General features: G+C 35.2%; 1 long non-coding RNA gene across 19 annotated transcripts in view; it reads right to left on the bottom strand.

The window, feature by feature from the left end:
- The window catches only part of LOC148216862 (uncharacterized), a 137,239-nt gene that overhangs the window by 21,304 nt on the left and 95,042 nt on the right, over positions 1-20,893 (bottom strand). For 10 of the 19 annotated variants that reach the window (XR_015794562.1, XR_015794559.1, XR_015794558.1 and 7 more), the window contains 2 exons: positions 17,979-18,121; positions 6,698-6,873 (listed from right to left, as the gene is read on the bottom strand). This is a non-coding gene — a long non-coding RNA (uncharacterized LOC148216862). Of the gene's footprint in view, positions 1-6,697; positions 6,874-9,863; positions 15,271-17,978; positions 18,122-20,893 lie in introns of those variants that run through there. The other 9 variants (XR_015794570.1, XR_015794568.1, XR_015794550.1 and 6 more) reach the window with 4 other exon arrangements.

The following is a 20,893-nucleotide window of genomic DNA, read 5'->3' as shown; positions in this document are numbered from 1 at the left end:
AAACACAGAAAATAAGAGCCACCTGTATTTCTGGAAAGATACTTATTGCTAGTAGGGTAATGTAATAGAATCTTGAAAACCTATCCAAAATAATTCTGCTGCATAACTTATACTTAGTGTTATTAAGGCTCCAGGATTCTTCCTCCCCTCTTCCCCCCTCCCATGGACTCATTGATGCCTTCCGTAACAGCCCTGTTTGTTTCCCTAACTGTCTTGCTGCCTCCTATGTGTTTTCAAGGTCTGTAAGGGTTTCAGTAACCTTCTGCTTTGAGACTGGAGATCTCAAGTAGTCAGGCTGGTGCCAATGCAAGAAACACTGCACTTTAGATAGCCTGTCTGAACCTATGAAGGCTGGAGAGATGTGCAAGCAAGGCTGTTTGCATGAATGCTTCTTTATGCAGTTTGAACCCTTTATATATTGAGGCAAACCTCTGAACATTGCTATTATGAGTTTCCTATCCATATATCATCTCCCCATCCAGTATGAAAACTATATATGGTGTGTGTCCTGGCCCATCAGTCAGTATTAAGATAATTTCTTATATAGGCCCATGGTTGTTATGGTGGCCTGGAAACTCAGAACAAGTCTAGGCAAGTTACTCTTGCAGCACCCAAAAGACCTTGTGAAACTATTTCCATTCGTTCATGCAGGAAGATTGTTAGGCATGGAGTGTATAGTGGCAAATCTTTTTCAACTTCCCAATAAGTGCTCGAAATTGTTAGACTGGCTGACAAAATATCAGAGCAAAGAGGTGGAATCCTTATAAATCACAGATGCTTTGATCTTTTTTCAGTCTTTCTATCACTTTATCTGTCCACATGTACTTTGTGCTATAGATTTGCTTGATGATACCCAGGAACTACAGCTCAGACATTGCACTTTGTTAACTTCAGTTTGGAGCAGGCTGCCTGAGTTAGGAACAAAAACCTTGATTTCTATTCTTTATGTATGTCCCTACTCCCAATATAATTTCCCTATGGGCAAGAGATATTTTCTTCACTGATTGAAACTTCTCTAGTGTATGGTAGATGTTATTGTTTATCTATTTAATAGCCACCGAATTATAAGTAAATATGAGAAAGAAGATTTAAACTGGTTAGTCCAGAATTTGGTAAAGGAAAAATTAATCTAAACGAGAATCTTTATTACTGTTCTATGAGATTTTGAAGTTTGTGATTGCAACACAGGCACTAAAATACTAATGATTGCTTCCTTTGTGTTTGCACGCTATCTTTTGTTAAATAGAAGAGTAATCAAGGAAAGCAGCAAGTAACAGATATAACTTTACTACTTTGCATATCTCACTGGGACATAATTTATGTGAAGGTTGTGGTAATAATTCTATAATAAAGTAACAAATGAAAAGAAAAATGTTCCACTAAAAACAACTTTTAAAAATGCCTTCAATGATTTACATGCAATAAAAGCTTTTTGTACAATTTCTGAATTAATTTAAATATGGGGGGAGAGGTATATTTGTGATTTAGCTCCATATAAATCTGATTGCATCAGAAATTAAAGCAACTTCTTTATTTCTAGAGTTGCATTTCATCCATTGAAATCTTTGCTCTAATAGAAACTGAAACACTTTGGAAGATAAATGGAGGAAATGGCAAGAAAAGCAGGAAATACACTGGGTTAAAAACATCAGCGTCATATAACTCTATTAGAAATATATGTGCACTTGAATAATATTTATATTAGATGTAGAATTGTGACTGTTTACTGTTATAATGATATATATACACTTTTTTTTCCTTTTTGTTGTATTTTTTTCACTTTTATGTTAAAGCACTTTTATATATTTTCTTTTTATAATGAAAAAAATTAAAATAAAAAGGAAAAACATTTAATTCTTTTGAGTTACTTAAAAATATTCTTATGAACATTAGAAAAAATTGGAAGATAAGCAACACATGTGCACGTGGAAGCTATTGTAAACCAGCCCTATTCTTTGTTTTTGTTTTAAATACCTTTCCATTTTATTCACTGAAGATGTATATATTGCCATGATTTTAGGAAAGTTGGCATATCAAAAGATAGATATGGTATCTAACTATTTATTAAGTGATTTATAGCACATTCATTTTGCATTTTGTGATGAAGTCAATAATTGTATTATTGCATAGGCAATATTTGTAACTGAAATACAATGTTATTTAATTTGAATTCATACAGTGGAGGTGTCCATACTATAGACTATACTAGTAAAAATGATATTATGCAGTAAGGTGCGCTCTGGCCTTATAAAAAATCATTGCAGGAATTGTTGATATATGTAAAAATGGTATGGTTCAAACATGTATTTGTGAGATTCAGTTCAACACTTCAAAAATACTGATTGCAAGGAACAATCCCTTATGTACTAGCAGTCAAGCATCATCTAGTCGGGAAAAGGAATCCAGTTTTTTTTTAAAAAAACAGAATACCTTCAATAGCTCTTTCCATGACTTCCTGTGTAGAGTCAATCGAATAACAACGGGGAATAAAAATGATATTAAAATGTAGAGAATAAGAAAGATGATCTTGATGGAGACATGTATGAACCATTACCTAGGCAAAAGGGATGAAATATTTCTTTAAGTCCCAAAGAATGAAATAAAATTCAGAAGCAGCTCAGGCAGATACCTCCCTGACTTACTAGGTATAAAACTCACTGGACAGGGATAGCACAGACTTAAAACATTTGATTGATTGATTGATTGATTGATTGATTGATTGATCAATTATGTGCCATCAAGTAGTTTTCGACTCCTAGTGACCACATAGATAGATTTTCTCCATGACAATCTATACCAAACCTGTTCTTTACCTAGGAACAGGCTGGCCTTATCGCCACTGTAACTGAGTCCATCCACCTTCCTGCTGGTCATCCTCATCTTCTATTTCCTTCCAACGTTCCCAGCATTAGAGCCTTTTCCAGAGCGGTAGGTATCCAAAGTAGGATAATTTGAGCCTGGACATTTATGCCTTGAGTGAAAACTCTGGGTTGACTTGTTGGATGACCTATCAGTTTGTTTTCTTGGCTGTTCATGGTATTCTCAGAAGTCTTCTCCAACACTAAAATTCAAAGGTGTCAATACTCTTCCTATCCTGCTTCTTTAAAGTCCTTCTTTTGCTTCCATAGAGTGTCACAGGAAATACTATGGCTTGCATGATTCTGATCTTTGTAGATATAGGTGCATCATGGTATTTGAATATATTTTCCAAGGCCTTCATGGCTGTTCTACCAAGTGCTAGTCTGTGATGTATTCCTTGACTGCTTGTTCCTTTAATGTTGATTATTGATCCTAAAAGGCAGAAGCTGTCCACCGCTCTGATATCTTCATTGTCAGTTCTAAGGCTGGTTGTTGAACCTGTTGTCATTAGTTTGGTTTTCTTTGTATTTAATTTTAGTCCTATTTTTCCACTATTCTCTGACTTTTAGTACTGGGGCTTGCAGATCCTTTGCTTTTTCAGCTATCGGGGCAGTGTCATCAGCATAGCACAAGTTATTGATGATTCTTCCTCCAATTTTAAAACCACACTCATCTTCTTCCAGTCCAGCTTCCCTTAATATATATTCAGCATACATGCAACATATTATAAGCAATTTCAATACAAGTAGTTTTACCCTTCAAGTTAAGTCAATTTCTTGGTCTGTTCTGCTTAATGGGGCTGACATAAAAGAACCTAAATAACCTTTCCAAACTAAGATTATGTACATATCCCACTCTATTCTTCCCATTTACTTTACTGGTTGTTTGGTCTTGATGAAACAATGGCATATGTAGTAAAGAGACATTTACAGGAGGTAATATAGCTACAGCCATTAATTCTTCCTGAGACATTCCTCTTATAAATCAGTGCAGTAGACATCAGATTTTCAATTATTCATCTACTCTTCCCCACAACCTCTTTTATTGATCAGAGGAGCCTGAAAAATGTTCCAAGGCCCTTAGGTTGTTAGAAATTCTGATCAGGACAGAAGGAAAGCCAGCTGAACCTTTCACTCCTTTTTTTTTTTTTTTTTTTTTGGTGTCTTTCTTATTTGCTTTAGTAGTTTTGACCACTCTTTTGTCCTTCCCCCTCCACTGAGTTTAGCAAAAATGAGAAGGAAACTTCATTTCTATTATTTCAATCAACAGCTGGAGACACTCAGAAGAACTGAAGAGAGGAGCATCTAGTATTTAGCATCCTTTCCTTCTTGCTGGCTTTATGCTAAACCATGAGAGAAGCCTGTTTGAACCATCTGAAACCGGAACAATGTGACTTGAAATACCTGTCAAGCTCCTCTACTGAATTTCATTTGCAGTAAGATGTTGCTGTCATTACAAGAGTTGAAATCAAACCCTTCAGTTTGCTGCTGTCTTACATTTTGGAAGCACAGGCTTTCTGCATCCATGAAATCCATGCTAAGGTGGGTTTTATGACCCAGAAGAACCAGTCAGCTTCACCAGATCAGCTAGATCCAGAGTCAGACAAAGGAGGTGTATGTCAGTATCTTCCTTTTCAACTGATTTGAGTCCCCAGCTCAGGAACACTGTAGCTTCAGAAAGCCAGTGTTCCTGAACACACTGAACAACCAAGAAATGGTATTGATAAGTAGCTATTGATAGGAACACTGTTCCCATCCAGCTGTTGGAAAATCCATCTAATACTGACTTTGAGAACTAGAACTGTATACAGAAGCAGCCCAGTGCTGAAAGGAAAGGTGATTCTTACTCCCTACCTCTTTCCTCCACTTCAGTCTAGAAACTTTCTAATTTATCCTCTATTCCCAACTGAAGTAGTACTTGTGCAAATGTTGGCCCTCCCTAGCATGTGTGTATATGTACTGTATGTCCATATATCCATATGCTACATCCTGTAAATTTTACTCCTTCTTTGCTGTAGGAGGAAGGCTCTAAAATTCCAGTTTTCTTTGCTGTGTAAGAATTTCTGTTTGTCTTTTTGCCTTCTATTTCTAAAGAAATATATAAAACGAATCACTTCTGGAAACTCTCCCATTTTCTCAATCTCTGAACTCTTTCTCATATTTGATCTTTCTCTTATTGAAAGAGAAATTATATTTTGAAATCCCTGCATTTCTTTCATTGAATTGAATAATGGGCTAAATTTAATAGATTATGAGCTGCCTTTTATTTGATTGCTTTTTGATAAGATTTTTGCTAAATTTACCATATATTGCTAGCTGATGAATATTTAATTGCTCTGTAAGCCATTAGGCTCAAATATTACTTAATAAATCATAATTAATTGTAGTTTTATTTTGAAATGCATAAGCCTGTCTATAAATTGTTTTAATCCTTGTATGCCACCCAGATTCACTGTTGTGAGATAGGTGGCCATATAAACAAACAACAAACAAATACTATTGCTATGGTTGTAATACAATTACTGTTTTGGGAGTGTCCTCATAATATCAGGATATGTGCTTTATATAGATTTGGGCAGCAAATAGACCATGACTCATCTGTGACTCCCAGAGTCCTCAAAACTGCCTCAGGGTGATACTTTTAGATTCAGGACTTAAGGGACTTAATGTTATGGCCCTTGTAGATTTCTCTTCTGATGGTGAGGAGAAGGAGGAGGAGGAGGAGGAGGAGGAGGAGGAGGAGGAGGAGGAAGTACAGCCAGAGATTTCTAGGGGTAATAATCCTGGAGGAGTTGATTCCAGCAATGTTGAAGTCAATAACTCCACTGACTGAGGCAGATTCAGCAAGACCCCAAGACTCCCTGTCTGCACCCATTGACAGCCTCCTAGGCCCTGAGATCCATCCACCCAGTCCCAGGCAGAGATTATAAAGGTACAACATCAGAAGATTGAGCTTTGCAGGATAGATAAACTAGCCAAGAAGCAGACTGGCAGGAGAATAGACTCCAATGAGTAATGTACCTCAACTATGCATCCGAATGGTGGCTCAGTGGCTTGTTTATTGGCCTCACTTCCTGACAGAAAATGCTGAGAACAACTTTTCAAATCTCAGGTCTGTCATGTTTACCTTGTTGTGCCATGCTTTGACCTCCAGATTCCTCCCCACTGTCTTTTTCACTTGGATTTGTCATTTGTTTCTTGAATTCCTGGTCTTGACCATGCCAAGTCTTGACTACTTTATGGTACAGTTGCCATCTCTAGCAACTATAAAAAGGATTCTTTGCTTCTAAAAGTTCTGTCTGAGTTTGCATATCTTTGGACTGTGACAGGTATCGAGTTTTCTATCTTGCTGGCTGGCAGCCAGCAGTGCCAGCACAGAAAACTTAAAGTGCCATTTCTTTCCTTATAAAATCAGTCTGGTTTCTTACAAAGTTGGGGACAAACATTCAGTAGGTTTTAAGGTAAATATAGAGTTGCATCCAATGTTCAGCTCATGGAAATGTCTCTAATGTAGTAGAAATTTATAAAAATGAAAGGGGGAGAGAGACTATATTTACATATTTGCTCTTCTTATAACCCCATGCATTACATACTACACTACTTTAGCCCAGTCTGTAGAACATATTTAGTTAGAAAGGAAGTATAGAAGGAATAAGAAATCAATTTCTTAATTCTTCTCAGACTGAGAAGACAGTTCCCCTTCCATTGGTTAAAAAAAAAATGATTTTTTTTTTTCTTAATGTAGCAATTTTGGTGAGCTCTCATTTTACAGTATTTGAAGAGGACTACCATTGGCTTATTTTCTCACCATTTGTAATTAAATTCACTGTATCTGAGTCTAATATGGTCATTTTCTTTATTGTAATTCCATGTCATCTTTCACTGTAAGGTATAATTGTGGTCTATAAGAATACAGTATGACAAGTGCAAAGTATTCTAAAATACTTCATACTTTATTAGGCTGAACTCCTGAATTGTTTCACAAGCTGTTCCTCCTGGTTGATGATTCAGATACCTGTGGTGATAAATGAGAAAAGATTAGAAAAGGACTGAGCAAGTAATGACCTATTTTTAAATGTATTCACAGAGAGGCCTTTTATTTTTCCAACTGCTAAACATGGTCCTAGAATTTTATCTGAGATATCACTAAGTCAAACAAACCAATGGTTTGTTCAGCTTTCAAGACAATTAATTGTCCAATAGTAAGATATAGGTATACAAGCCTTTGTTTAAATTTATCTATTATTATTCCCCTACAGAGATGATCTGTGTGTGTTCTTTCTTTTTTTTTTCCAGATCAAAGAAAACCAAGGTAAAAGACAAGTCATTCCCAGAAAGCATTTTATTGTAATAGCATGTATTTGTCAATGATCCTGGCTGATTCAAATCATTGGCACAATGACTTGGAGAGTAATTTGGGGCTGTTATCTAATGTACAAAATGTTGAACAGTCATTAACTATAGTTCTGCATGCCATGGTGAACAAAGTGTGAACCAGTTTAGAAGCTGAGGTATATTTTCTGAACCTTTCCATCTACTTGTAAAGCAAGTTCAGGTTTTTAATGTGCTGTCTACCAAACCAAAATGGCAGTTAAATAACTAGCAATTTCCAAAACAAACAAACAAAAATTGGTTTTCTGATAAGCTTCCATTGTACTTCTGAAGATAAACATTTCCCTCTTTAATAACAGCTACAGTACATGAAACTGATGTTAATGAATTTTACTGTGTAATAATTTCTAATGCAACATTTTTCTGAAAACTCTCTGGATGTTTCATATCATTTCACATAAAAATGTAGACTTCTACATGTATTTACCTATTAAAAATTATAGCCATTGGAATTTACAAGCCCAACTGTTAGAATTACAAGAACAAACTAAGTTAAACCAGACACAAAAGAAGTTTTCCATATTTTTATCCATCTGAACACCCAAATATCTTTACATTGAGTTATGAAGAACAAAGATATATAAATACAATTTTCAAATAATATATGCTAGGATTGATTTCCAATTTTCATGTAAAAATTCTGTGTTTAACTTTTTTGCTTAGCTTGATTGAAATTACTTCTATGTAGACATTTAGACATAACCAAATATTGCCATGGTAGCCAAATTGGGGGGGGGGGGAGAGCTAACATAACAGCAATATTTAGGCTAGTTAGTTCATAGTGAAAAACTGGTTATGTGGACAGTGAAAATGACTGTCATGAATCCATCATAGAGGGGAAAAACATATCATACAAATTCACAGAGCATTTTTTTTCTAATTTTTTAACAATCTCACTTCCAGGCTGATAAGTATATGCTTATGGCTACAAACTCTGTCATTGAACATAGCTTATTTTGACACTAACATACCCTTTCATTCTCACTTGGCTTGTATATAAATACAGAAAATCTATACTGACAAGATAAAGGAATGCATTCTGCTTCTTAGTTAAAGCCTTCATACAATTCTAGGTACTAATATTATACCTGGAAGACATCAAATTGCAATAGCCCAACTTGTATGTCATACAGAGAAGGAGAAAACCATGTTGCTACAATAGAAAATGTAAACTTGTGTTACAAAAATAAAACTACACTTAGTGACATGTTCTGGAATTTGCAATTATAAAGGTAATCAAAAGATTGATAAGACCTACTAATGTCATTAAAAAATGTCATTAAAAAAATGTTATCCCTACATTAAGATGACACAAACCAGTGAATTATCTTCTCTTTGGATTCTTGAAGGAAAATTTTATTCTAACTATAAACCTGCAACAGGGATTTGTCAACTGATACCCAATAGCACTATTCTGAAAAATTGTCACAATATGTACACATACCCACACATTTGGGAAAAAAATAAAGCAAAACAAAAACAAACAAACCAAACCACAGGCAAAGTTTATATTAAAGAAGCTCCTAAATATACACAAGTAAGCAAACAAACTACAATAAATGGGAAACATTCATCCATAAGCATAAAAGTCCTTAAGAGCAACTGTTTTGTTTGGACTTTCATCTTGGTATTGCATGAGACTAAAATAAAAAATAAAAATCAGGAATTGATTAAATACTCCATGATTAATATGTTGATCTGAAAGATGGATTGTAGCTTTTTCAAATGAAGGTTAAAATGATTTTTTGCTTAACATCAAGTGCAAACACAATCATTGTATATTGCTCTTGCAGATGCCTTGAACAGGCTTAAAATCTGGCTCAAATTCCTGAAATCAGATATCACATTTTCTGTTATTTACCACCATTTACTGCCTGTAATAAAAGGCCTTACTTTTTCAGATGCTTGGGCTATGAATATCATTAACTTGGTAATTCAAGTCATATATGACTGACCTAGTTTCTTGGCTTTAAAGATTACTTAGGAGTGGCTGGTGTGGGTCTTCCGGGCTGTGTGGCCGTGGTCTTGAAGTCTTGTTTCCTAACGTTTCGCCAGCACCTGTGACCGGCATCTTCAGAGTGCAGGAGCACAGACAGGAGCAGTTCTCTCTGTGCCCACAGAAGAAGACCCACACCAGCCATCGTATGCCGGCCGTGAAAGCCTTCGACAATACATTACTTAGGAGTGTTTGTGTCTGGGGGGGGGGCAGAGTACATGTTGTATCAGGCTATGAAATACAGGGTTATCTTTAATGTCCAGCTTTACTAAAAAAAAAATAAAAAAAATCATCAAAGATACAGTATAACATGAAATCACATAGGATTATTTTCCTGATAAAATGGAAGTTATATTTTGAAGTATAGCAAAATATTATTAAAAGTATCTTGTTTTCTTTGTAATTAAATCCAAAACATTTAAGTTCAGATTACTGAACACATTGCATTGAATCCAGAACACATTGTATTGAAAAGAAATGTTTGCAGTATCCATTCTCTTCTCTTCTCTTCTCTTCTCTTCTCTTCTCTTCTCTTCTCTTCTCTTCTCTTCTCTTCTCTTCTCTTCTCTTCTCTTCTCTTCTCTTCTCTTCTCTTCTCTTCCCTTCCCTTTCTTTCTTTCTTTCTTTCTTTCTTTCTTTCTTTCTTTCTTTCTTTCTTTCTTTCTTTCTTTCTTTCTTTCTTTCAATTTATACTGAAATACAGTGAATACTCCTACTGGATCAGTATATTCAGGAATTCTCCTTGGTGCTGAATGTATGTGCAGAACAAGGCAGAAAAGAAGATAGCAATTCTTCACAAAATGCATAATTAATATAAACAATCTTGTGTCACAAGTCCCACTGATTTAGTGGGAAAATGAAAGAGATGCATGTATTTCTAAATGAATTTATGTATCTCTCAATAGCTATTAATCTTAATGATTATATGAAACTTCCATGGTAAGAGTTTACATTAATTTATACATATGTATACCCACACTTCAGAGCAAATATGTCCCCAGTTGGTGATGAGGAAACAAATATTTGTTTTAGGAGGTAAAAATATTTTTATGCCCTCCTTATGGGCTGCCTGGTTGGTCACTGTGAAAGCAGCAGTAGAAACTTTGTCTGAAGATAATTTAAATTCATACTAGTAATAAACACTTGAGACCAATCCATGCATGAGCCCTTCAACCCACATTTTTTTTCATTTCCAGGTACAAAGAAGGAAGTCATATTAAATGTCATCCCTACCAAACTCTATGGTAGTATAGCTGTTTCTTTTTATGACATCTTTATGTTTTATAAAGATGGTGAGACAATGGTGGGTAAAAATGGTAGTGCTATATAGAAATACAACATTGAAAACTAGTAGGAATCAATTTCCCTGCTAGTCATTAGTTTTGGTTACAGGGATGGTAATCATATATTCTTGTAAAACCAAAGTAATAAGTTACCTTATCGTCTTTAACCATTCCCCCACCCACTCAGTTGCACCTAATAGCTTTATAGTCAGATGACATCATAATGATGATTTGGGGGAAAATCCATCTAGAGTGTGATTCCACATGTTTATCTCTACTTGACTACAATCGATGAACACATGAGAAGGAAGGAAAACAGAGAGAATCTATGCAAATGGTCATTCTCATAATTAATTGTGAAATCTGTGGCTGAAATTTTTATATCTAAATAGTCGTGATGAGAAACTATATCCAGAACAGATAATTGCATAGTATTCAATGTACATCCTTCTTGTCTTTCATTCTGAAACTCAGGGGATATATGTAGAATTCCCAGGTTATTTATTCAGGTGCTGAATAAGCATAAACTGTCTTGCGCTTATCAAGGCGCTGGTTGGCACTATGTCCAGAGCATGAGAAAGCATCCAGACACTAAACTATAAAGATTAAAATGAATGCATACAGCATAAATGAGCCAGTTTGGTGTAGTGGTTAAGGTATTAGACTAGAAAGTGGAAGACCATGAGTTCTAGTCCCACCTTAGGCACAAAGCCAGTGGGGTGATCCTGAGCCAGTCACATTCTCTCAGCCCTAGGAAGGAGGAAATGGCAAACCACTTCCAAAAATCTTGCCAAAAAATCCTGCAGGGACTTACCCAGACAGTTGCCGGGAGTCAGCACTGACACCCACAAGGCACACACACAAGCACATACAACATAAATAATCTGCATTTATGGTAAACTTATTGTTTTACTAAATACTGCAATTGAAACAAAACTTGTTGAAGTCTAGCAGATGCCCTGAAGAGCTATATTAGTAGTCCTTTCCGCCCACAAAATACAGGTCTGTTAATTGCTAATGATGCTTAAGTTGGTGAAAATGCTCACTCTCATTTGTTCTGAAGCCCACAATAATTTAGCATGATGTTTCAGGTTTCACACTGAATGGTATTTCAAAGTTTATTTTCCCTCTTGTCATGTTACACATTGTCTCCGTCAAGAAATCTGTTATAAATAGGGTCATGGCAATGGTATCATAACGTGTACCTCAATCTGTAGCTGTGAAATAATGTCATACTAACTTCATTTATTGGCAGAATGACATATCAGGATCGATTAAAAAAAGGGGGGGGAGCACAATAAGCACCACATAATGCCTCATTAGTAAAAAGACAACAACAAAATAAACTTGAAAAATAAACCTGAAAAGGCAGAGGAAATTAGGCTAAATAGAAAGGTGCTAATTGAAGGAGCTCTGAAATGTTTATACTGTGTTAACATGATGAATTATGAAGTCAGTGAGTTCTTGAAAGTTATACCAACCGGGAGACAAAAGAATGACATTGTTTTTCAATTGTCTGTGTTTGTACATACAACAATATACAATTGGTTAGGAGTAAAGTGTTTATAACAGGCTTTAGAAGCCATCAGTAAGATACCAATTGCTGTTATCTAATTTATATCTGACTTGCTGCCTGGGATTCAAGGTTGTCCACACAGGACATTCTTTCCCAGTTTTATATATATGTAGAATACTTATTCCCACCAAGAAATGCCTACACATGAAAACAAAACACCATGTTGGTGTTTTTTTAATATAGGCACAAAGATTGAATTCTCTATTATTTTGGCTGATTTGTGTGTGGAGGGGTTCCTCTAACCTAAACAAAATACCATATTGAAACTGAGAGAGCCATACACCTAGGTCTAGGAGATTAGATAAGCACTGGTCCTTGAGGAACACATATGCCACAATCCTTTTAATTTTGTCTTTCATAACTGGTATTCTTTTACCCATTATACAGTCTGACTACAGCAACACTGTGATCTTAACTTGGGCTTCCTAGAAGTTTCTAAAATTATATTAGTAGCTTATAATTTTAAGCATTTTTCCAATTCTGTAGCTGCCAGATATCTAATGATTTTTTTCCAAATTGAGAAAAAATATATATTTTTCACCTAAATAAAAATGGGTTTTTAATAATTTTAATAAGTCTTTGTAAATCTTTTAAGTAATTACTGAATTTTCATTCTTAAAGAGTAAAGGTATAGAAACATTTTTTCTTCTATATGTCAATATATTAGAAAATGTTTTATTGGTAACAGCATGCAAAAATATATAAATATAAACCATTTCAAGTTTGAACATTTCTGGATAATTTGTTTTGAAAATGGAACCGATGCATCTGTTTTGAGCAGCTCTGCTTCAGGGGTTTCAGGTGACTAGGCTGGAGTGTTATCTTGTATCTTGCAATTTTTTACAGAGAAATTTCCTGTCTTGGCCAGTATTGGCTGGTGCTGTATTGGGCTGAGGTTGTGTGGTGTGATCTGCAGGACAGGGTGCTGCTGAGAACAGGATAAGCACAGCAGATTATAGGTTCAGCCCTTATTGATACATGGTTGACCATTCTGTATCTCACTGATGTCTGTGAAGGAGTGAAAGACAAGGTCCAGCATTTTATTAATTTATTTGCAGTATTTGTAGACTACTACAATCATGCAATTTTGGGCAATGTACAAGAAGGTAGTAAACTCCAAAACCATAGATTAAAACAAAGTCACACATATATACCAAGATAGGGTGCCCGCAGTCAATCAGTTAGGGCCCAAAGCATGTCTGAATAGAAGTGTTTTAACACTTTCCAGAACCTCTAGGAAGAACATCTTGAATGGCATGGGAGCTACTACAGAGAGGTTGGATGCTGAACATCCAGTTAGGGTTCTTTAGGAAGTCCCTAAAGAAATACTTGCTATCTAACCCAAATCTCAGGTACTTCCCATGGAGTGGGGACTCTCAGCAGGGTCTCTTATGATTTTGGGTCAGATGAGCAGAATTACTTCTGGTAAGACAATGGTCAAAGTTACCTGGTGGTATGCAACATAATCAGTAATATTTTCCATTGAGTCTACCAAACAATAATAATTGATAATTAATAATCAGTGCATGTGTTTTGTTCCATCCATATTTATTCTAAAAGATCTGGATAACTCTGAACAGCATCAAGAGGCAGGAGTCTGTGAATGCAAGAAATATAGAGAAGAATTGATGCTTCACTACTCTCATCACTTCGATTTCCTCAACTCCTTGGTGATTTAAAGAGCTTCTTTGGATGAGATTGGTCAGAGAACTTGCATGGCTGCATTCTAATGGTCAACCAGGAACAAGATGGAAGTGCCTACCAAATTGTAATAATAGCCCCAGATGCTCTCTCGAATCTCTCTGAATCCATTAAACACCTGGGATGGACCATCTGAAAGGTCCCATTGCCCATGTGGAGGTCTAGAGTGGCCAGAATGTGCACTAAGATAAGGAAGTTATTTGACAGTGGCATAGGTCAGGTGCCAATATCCTCCATTCTCAGATCATGTCTTATCTGCTCTGATGTAAATACTAGATCATGGGTGTGCCCATCCCTGTGTGTTGGGGACACACTTTCTCATAACAAGGCCCTATTACATATAGCAATGTCAGACTCCTATAAAAATCTGAAACAGTAAAGAGTAAACAATTGCTTTGTGAAGAGAGTTGTTCTCAGTCAGCTGCTGCTTCCAGCACAGGTTCTCATAGAAGCATGTGGACCAGAATAAATTCACATAGCCCAGAATTCATAATAAAACATAAATTATACTGCAATTCATTTCACTGATCCTAACTTTTTGTCAAAATTACCAGTCAAAATGGATAGATCCAGATCTTTTGCTGCTGCCTGGTTTTGCCATTAGCTGGGTTCCAGTCAGCCTCAAAGAAGGGAAAAGCAACAGCAACAGCAACAACAACAACAACAACAACCAAAACCTGACACCCAGAACAAGGGCAAAACATTGTAAATGCCAACCTGAGAGGGGAAGCCTATTCTCATGAGTAGCTCCTCAGCATTTCATTTCCTCTGGGTTTTCCCTTGGTTTTCTTTGCCCATTATCTGGATGGACAAGCCAGCTAGTTTTCCTTTAACCCTTACTGTGTCTGGATTTTTTGACATGGTTGAGAGGCAGTGCTGCACTACTTGCTACCTATATATACATAGGCACATACACCCATTATGCTGAATGTAAACCTTTTCTCATTTTTAAACAGAGGCTTGTTCCGTAAATCTCAAGAACATACACAGAGTCCCTACACACTTCTAAAATCAACAAACCAACATCATTGATTTTTCCAAAGCTGTGATTGTAAAAAAGTATTTCAAAGTATTTAAATACGACTCTATATTGCTTGGTTCAAGTGTTGGCATGCATACATTCTAAGCATCGTTTTATTGATGTTGAGTTTGAATGAATTCTTAAAAAAAAATTTAAAAAGTGTATGTTCATTTGGTTGCTTGTTGTGGGTGCAGCACTGTCTCTTGTTTTTGACTATTGGACTAGAGGAAATGACTATTGCCGGCTTAATCCTTTTGTTTTTGCTGTTGTAGTGTAGAGCAGCACCCCTCAATTTTTGCAGCAATCACACTCAGCTCTATGCAGTATTTCAAAATGGATGGAATCCTCAAGCAAACTGAAACATATGAAACCTCTTTTGTTTCTTTTTCCCAATCTTCTGGTGGCAGTCATCATGTGTCATCAACCCTTTAATGCTTGTTGCCCTGGAACGGGGGTGGGAGGTGGAGTAAGAAAGTGAGTCTTATCAAATTTTCATTTTTTAATAGTTGGAATACTTGAAATATTTTGAATATTGTTGTTAAAAGAACATATAACGCTTGGCTGATTTGAGTTTATTCCACCTCAACTCAGCCAACTCAGAATGTCTCAATAGAATTAATATTCAGAGTTGAGTACTTTATTCTGAGCTTGAAAATATTATATTTCACGTTCCTGTATATTCCATTTATTTGTAGATTAGTATAACAGGAAATTCAGAAGGAGAATATACCACACTACTATTGTATTTTCTGTTATTTGAACAAATGCTTTATAATTTTCTTGTTATAGCAGTACACAGTAAAGTCTGTGAGGAAACATTTTGTTTTTATTGAAGAATCATTATGTCTATTTTAAACTCCCTCATCTCTAGATCCTGGTCACTTTTTTCCCCCTTTCCTATTCTTTTTCCCACTTTACTTCTTCTCCTGTTGTTCTTAATATTACCCTTCATTTATTTTTTCCTATTCTTTACTCTGCCTTCAACCCCTGTAAGATCAGATAAATTAGGCAGTCACAACTAGTGACTATTTTGTTTGCAGTCATGCTCTGTAATATTAGAGCAACTTTTGAACAAAACACATAAATGATCATGCCATAGTATATCACTCATATAAATTAGCATAATACCTGTTACAAACTATCAACATTGGCCAATAGAAAAAGCTGATTAGTTATGTAGAGTTTATTTTAAAGATTTTATTAGATTTATATTCTGTTTTATCCTGAGGCAAGAACTCAGGGCTTTATACTTGGTGCTCCATTCTCCCATTATTCTCCACATCCACCATCTTGAGAGAGATTACCTGGCCCAAAATCATCCAGTGACTTTCTGTGGCAATATATGGACTTGAACCTGGATCTCCCTGGTACCAATATCTTTAACCACTACATCACTCTGGTTTTCTTAGCTGTTGCTATTACTGTTATTATAATCCATGTAATGCAACCATCCAAATCAAAATTGCATATTTGGGCTCCCACTAACTTTTAAGGAATAATGTAGCTTCTCTTATCTTTTTTTTATCTACATCCTAATACAGTTCTTATATCATGACATACTTCATTATCATCTTCTATTCTAACAATAATTTTTAAGGTTTTGTATCTTATGAGCTCTGGTGTAAGAAATGCAAACAATCTTATTTTTTCCCTTGGAATGAAATGAAAGAAGGAGTCTTTGGTAGTTGGGCTGAGAAATTTTTAAAGAAGCTGAACATACTAGAACATTCAGGCAAGGATTAACTGAGCTTAAGTCCTTTAAAGAGGGTGTCTATCATTAATTTTCAGAGTAAACCTGCCCTATATTCTTTATTCCAGAAACTTGTGTGGATGTTCTGCAAATGTGACTGAATAACTATTTTAAGAATCATAACAACAATAATATCACCATTCTAATAATATTGAAATTATACCATTATTTTGATAACGATACTAATAATCACATAACAGAATTATTAAATAAAATTGTATTTTACAAAATTCTTTTTGGAATAAGTGCTTTTAGCTTTGTTATCCATAATATACATAACATAATATGGCAAAAAGTAGTTATATGATATGCATTCAGTCTATTAGAAGCTGTAAATTAGCTAGTCCATTCAATCGTTGGAAATGGAAGTATCTGTATAGGAGCTCCCCTACAGTGTGTGTTTTCTTCATCTTAGTTAATTAACACTTTTTTTTACAACTGTCTTGGAATAAATAATTGAAGCTATCATGTAGGATGTGATTCAAAGATTGAAAAGAAATAGGCTAGATAAACTAGTCTATCTTCAAAGATATGCTTTATCTGGTTTGCATTTTAGTCAGTCTGAATAATTAGAAGAGACACCATTTTCTGACTTCAAAATCTTTGAAATTCTGCTATCATCTAAATAGCAAATATATATATGTATATAGACACACACAGACACACATACTATATATATATATATATATATATATATATATATATATATTATGTGTGTCTGTGTGTGTCTGTGTGTAATATACATCTCAAAAAGAAAATGAGTATCATGAGTATCATGAGGGATTTAATTCTGTAGTGATTTCTGTCTAGACAGTGAACACTTTATTGAAACACTTGATGGAAAGCTTTAGTAACTTCTATGATGCTTGGGAACTCAGCCTATATCATTTATAGTAAACCTAAAATAAATATGCAGTACTAATAATGTTATTTAAAAATTCAGCCAAAAATTGGAACTAATACTGTACATGTTTGCTAGAGAAATATTTTCATTTCATTTGGAAAATGCCAAACTTTTGTCACATACAGCAAATAAGCAAGCAGAAGCAACTGTTCTTAGTTTACTGTTGGCCAGGAGGTAATTCCTTCCAACCCACCCTTGCTGTTTTATTATTTCCTATGACGTTCTTAATAGAGATTCCAAAGTAAGTCTACTTTAACACTTTTACATAACATGTAAAATGCAACACTCTTTCAAACCTCCATTTCTGTTCTTTCCCAACTCTCTCCTGTCCTTTCCCTTATTCTCTGCTTCATTGTCTTCTGAATAATGTAATATTGTACTAAAATTGTCCCTTTATAAGACATAAGCAAAGATATTTATTATTAGAAAGCATTATAATTCCAAAGACAAAACAGATTCACAAACATATATGGAAGATCCTGCTCCAAATCACTAACCATATGATGAAATGTTGAGGGTCATTTAATAATTTTGACACTTCTAGTTGTCCCATGGTGAAGTTTTCCTCAGGACTTCCAGCTTTTTCCACTAAGTTGTTCTCTCAGGGCCCAACCTTCTGTGATTCAGGACGCTCAATATCCTGAAATGCAGCCATTAGCAATCAGATGTAGAAGGCACTACCACCTCTGTACCTTGTTCAGATACTTGACATTTCTCATTAAAACACTGTCATTTGGAGTGTTAACTAGTTCAAAGAAAGACTCAGTAATGTTCTGAAGAGTAACATAGCAAACACTGCTATATTTGAAATATATTTGTCATTTGCTTGTATTTGTACTCTTAGCATACTGTTATTTGTTACTTCTGATTATGTTCTTTAACAGCTAAATCATCCACTTTCACTTCAATACCAGGAAGCTTTGTATGAATGCTGTGAAAAAGAAGCAGCTTGGCAATTATCTCCTTGGAAGCCCAGTGTGAACAATATGCCATTAAAATCTTAGGTAATTATTTCTTCCTTTCTTCACCATGTATAGCCTGGACAGTCTTTTCCAAATAGCAGTGAAAACATTACTTTGGGGAAAGTAAAGAGAAGTACAGGTATATTGAAGGTTACAAGACTGGAAAAAAGTTGAAGCAAAGTGACCCACAAATTGTTTGGCATTATCAGAAACCATTTCATAAGAATCGGAAATGAGCAAAAATGGTTACTGACAATCAGTTTTCATAAATAAGCTCTTATAATAAGTGGACACAAAATTTCATTCCCATTAAACTATTATCAGATGGCCAAAACAGTGCATATAATAAAACTGAAGCAGGATTAAAATTATGATAACAGGCCCCTGTTCTTTTGCACAAATCCTATATATCCAGCTATGCAAAGTGGCTTGGATTTGTTTCAGTAAAGAGCTTTCATACCATGGAGGCAATGTGTTTGTCTTCACTGAGGTGAAGAGGTGATATGATTTCCTTCAGTGAAGTGTTTCATACAGTCACAAAGTTTTCTCTCCTCCTCTTAGCTTTCTTCAGAACATGCAAAACCTGACTAGAAGCTAACTAGAAATGTCAGAAGAATTTCTGCATAGAAACCTCTTCTGGGTATTGAAAGTACTTGAGAAGACTACATAAGAGGTTTTTGTAGCATCAGAGAAGGCTGGAGAAGAGTTAAGCATAGAAGGCAAAGTGAAGTCTTGCCCTCAAAGATCTTGCAGTCCTACTTTATATGCAGAAGTTGTTCATACAAAATTTGTGCAGAAACGACAGCTTTGCTACTGGAGTCCTATACTGAACTTGCAGTAGAAAAGCTGGCATCTTTTCATTTTACACTGCCGCAGTCTACTATTTTCATTCTACTTTTTTACTCTCAACTACTTAAAAAGATTTCTATTACCTCCACACTGTCTGAAAATAGCATAGCTCTTCCCTCAGCCTTTTCCTATCCTAAACAAACAGGATCTGTGTATGTAGTCTATAGCCAGAATTTGTTGCTTTTATTCTGTAAGTTTCAGATGTTCTTAATACCTTGTTTGGTCTGGTAGCCCAGCCTTAAGTTGAAAAATAATATTGCACATTCATTTGACATTGTCGTGTTCTTTCTATATTCTATATTACTATGTGCTGATCCAGAATAATTTTGATTTTTCATGGTCAACAATTGCACTAAAAATATGAAGAAAATGTTGAGAACTATTTTCCATAATATTAACCACAAGTACATATAATTTATGTACTGTATATATAAGTCATAGCTTTTGTATGCAAATAGTTGTGGTCATAAACAATACTGTTTTGGTTCATTTATTGTTGTGATCTATAATGAGAGAGGCCTCTGGTCCTGCCTGGGACTTTCTGAATGCCACTGTCTCCTATTTAGTAGCCAATGGATCCGGACGCTGGATGGTAACAGGGTTCTTTATGACTTTTTGTGTTCTTGCTTTGAGGCAAAGCTAATTATTTATATATGTGTGTGTGTGCACAGTATTCACTAATTTATGCTATAGACCAGTAAAAGAAAACAAACATCTTAAAGTAACCTGATGATTTCTGACTTATTTAAATTCCATGTTTGCGTGTGTGTGTGTGCGCGCGCATGTTATAAAGAGCAGTGCATATACTTAGCATTCTTCACAGGCACATTCAACATTCTTCATTAGCTGACTTTCAATTGCTCATATCAAGCTTGTCTTTCTGGCAAAAGGTCTCTGTCAATGGTAAAATTCACTTATGATTAGTATTCAGATAGAATTACAGAAGAAGGATGAAATGGAAAGACTATTAAAGAAGCTAGGGCAGCTAGTCTTTCTTCAAATCTGGGGAATTTTCAATTTTGTGACCACTTCTAATGATTGCCAGATGTATAAGTTTATTTCCATACTAAAGGTTCTGATCCTTATAATTATTTATTCAGTTTAAATATGTCCTTGTTTAGTAATTGTTTTGCACTAAAACAAAAAAACAAAAAGAAAACCCTTGCTTTGCTATTTTATGGAACAGCAGAGAGAGAGTTTGCAGTAAAGGGAGCTAGGAAGAAAATTATACAATGGCCCTTGTCTTCTCCCTGACTTGAAAGAGTAACAGATTTTATACTCTGTAAGTATAAAAGCACATGACATGTATGAGAAATACATAAAATTAGTATGAGTATTAGAAATGAACATGTGGATAAAGAAAGAGAAACTCAGAACTTGCAACCTGGAACCTAACTGGTGATCCCAGAATACTACAGTTGATGTGCTATACTATGTGGAATCAAGCATCTATTGAAAATATAAAATTTCCTTCCCTTGTCAAGACATAAATCTTCATGTGGAGTCTGAGCAGGAAGTAGCAAAAAAGATGAAATGTTTTAATGTGAAACTAAAGTGTCCCACCAACTGCTGTAGTCTTTCAATAATGATCTTCTTGCAGG

This window comes from Python bivittatus, unplaced genomic scaffold (genome assembly GCF_059951505.1).
Source record: "Python bivittatus isolate LINGU-HERP-01145 unplaced genomic scaffold, Pbiv_v1 ctg000070_np1212, whole genome shotgun sequence".
In the NCBI taxonomy this organism is placed as follows: domain Eukaryota; kingdom Metazoa; phylum Chordata; class Lepidosauria; order Squamata; family Pythonidae; genus Python; species Python bivittatus.
The sequence above is the reverse complement of the archived record's forward strand: the minus strand, read 5'-3'. Positions and strand labels throughout refer to the sequence as shown.